General features: G+C 48.7%; 1 long non-coding RNA gene across 1 annotated transcript; it reads left to right on the top strand.

Moving 5' to 3' along the window:
• Positions 1-772: 772 nt before the first annotated feature.
• Positions 773-1,920, top strand: LOC135766829 (uncharacterized). The gene is made up of 2 exons (XR_010541829.1): positions 773-1,564; positions 1,751-1,920. It is a non-coding gene; the product is annotated as an uncharacterized lncRNA (long non-coding RNA).
• Positions 1,921-2,227: the final 307 nt, after the last annotated feature.

The following is a 2,227-nucleotide window of genomic DNA, read 5'->3' as shown; positions in this document are numbered from 1 at the left end:
GCAACCCACAGCAATACACAGCACCACTCCAAACGTGAAAAAGATTTATTACACAGTCTCACTCACCACACTATAAGTGCACCACAACAAGGGAAGCGCCCGGTGTCCTCCACTGCGCTTGGGCTACGATAAGGCGATGGGAAATACGACCACAATAAGTCTCGTTGCGGTGGCTGTTTGAAGTTGGACTTCTCACGGCTCGCCCACCACACTCTTATAGGGGTAGGGCCGCCCTCCTTCTCCTGGAGGTTTCCAATAGTTATACAAGTTAACCTTTGCCAGTTACTCCACACAAAAAGGGTATACTCACGGCGAATAGCCTTTGTTTACGTTGTACCAGAAGGTCAATTTTCTTCCTGCTTTACTCCTTCAGTATTGATTAGAACAAGTTCCTTTCGACCCATAGGATTTTCCTGTTTTACTCCAGCAGCTCCACAATCAAGACTGCAACGAGAGAGAGAGAGAGAACCACAGACAGCCACCACGTCAAAAAAAAAAACGAGCACAGCTCCGTTTCCCAGCACACACTAAGCACCCCTAACTGTGTTCTAACTGTGCTTTATATACTCCTCTCTGTACTATAATCATCCAATTGCCCGGCGATCTCTTCAACTAGGCACAGCTGTGCCCAATCGGCTGATTACAGCCTCCGTGAATCTGCCGGATGTCCGGTGTTTCCGTTTTCCGGTCTGGACGGAAACATCCGGGCGGAACCAAAACTTCCTCAACTTTTGGTTCCGCCCTGAAAGATCGTCACCCCGTGACATATACCCTTTTTGTGTGGAGTAACTGGCAAAAATTAACTTGTGTAACCATTGGAAACCTCCAGGAGAAGGAGGGCGGCCCTACCCCTACAAGAGTGTGGTGGGCGAGCCGTTAGAAGTACAAATTCAAGCAGCCACCGCAACGAGACTTATTGTGGTCGTATTTCCCATCGCCTTACCGTAGCCCAAGCGCAGTGGAGGACACCGGGCGCTTCCCTTGTTGTGGTGCACTTATAGTGTGGTGAGTGAGACTGTGTAATAAATCTTTTCACGTTGGAGTGGTACTGTGTATTTGCTGCGGGTTGCTGTGTGTCTTGTAGACGAAGCCCCGCATCATCCATTTTCTTCCACTGGGCAGAGGACGGAGAGGCCAACGACTACAGAAACCACTGTTACTATAAATAGTGTGCTGTTTGGAGTACGAAGGGACGCAGACTAAGAGCTGTCCGTGACCGTGAGTAAACCATTGGAAACATTCGTGGTGTGAACTTACCTGTGTCTGTTTTGTCGCAGAGTCAGAGGCGAAAGGGTCCGCCGCCCCGTGGTCTCTACGAAAAGGGCGCCCCCGTCTAGGAATCGATCGGCCTATGGGCATTGGAGATAGGGCAGCGCTCGACCCGGTGAGGTGGTGTGTGACCTTCGCCCCTCTGCTGACTTACAGAGAAGAACCATACTTACCCAGAAAGCTGTAAACAGCAGAGCCGCGGCCACCTGTGGAGAGAGAGCAGAACGAGAGTGAAAAATAGAAGAACAAACTGTGAACGTGATACCTACCCAGAAAGCTGTAAACAGCAGAGCCGGTGAGAAATACTCGAAGTCTCAGTAACAGTGTCTTTGTGTCCTAGCGGCCACCTGTGGAGAGAGAGCAGAACGAGAGTGAATAATCGAAGAACAAACTGTGAACGTGATACCTACCCAGAAAGCTGTAAACAGCAGAGGAGGCGAGAAATACTCGGAGTCTCAGTAACAGTGTCTTTGTGTCCTAGTGGCCTCCTGTGGAGAGAACGGAAAACGAGAAGGAACATGAGGAGAATGGACTGTGTGAAGATACAGTGGTGGTGGAGGAGAGCCTAGAGTGGCCATTGTTTTAAGTCCCCCGTTTCCCCTTCCCTATTTAATATTTTTAAGTAATTTAATAAAGGATATTTTAATTTTATGCTTACCTTGTGTGTCTGGTCATTGGGGTGGCTTTGGGAATCTCCTCGAGGTGGAGAAAGGGGCGTGACCTTATTTACATCTGGGTCCACCCCTACCTGTGACATATGTGTGATGGGCTACGGTTTCAGCCATTCATTGAAGCTCGCGTTCTCACCATATTTTTCAAAATGTCTGAGGGTTGCAAGAGTTAAAGTGTTTACGAATTGTCTGACAAGAAGAGAAAGGCCTCTGAAAAAAAAACAAGACCAGAGTGTTTTTAGGAGAATATCTCACACAGGTTGGCCTTCCCACTGATGCCTCAGTCG

The sequence above is a fragment of the Paramisgurnus dabryanus genome, chromosome 3, assembly GCF_030506205.2.
Source record: "Paramisgurnus dabryanus chromosome 3, PD_genome_1.1, whole genome shotgun sequence".
NCBI classification, from domain to species: domain Eukaryota; kingdom Metazoa; phylum Chordata; class Actinopteri; order Cypriniformes; family Cobitidae; genus Paramisgurnus; species Paramisgurnus dabryanus.
The sequence above is the reverse complement of the archived record's forward strand: the minus strand, read 5'-3'. Positions and strand labels throughout refer to the sequence as shown.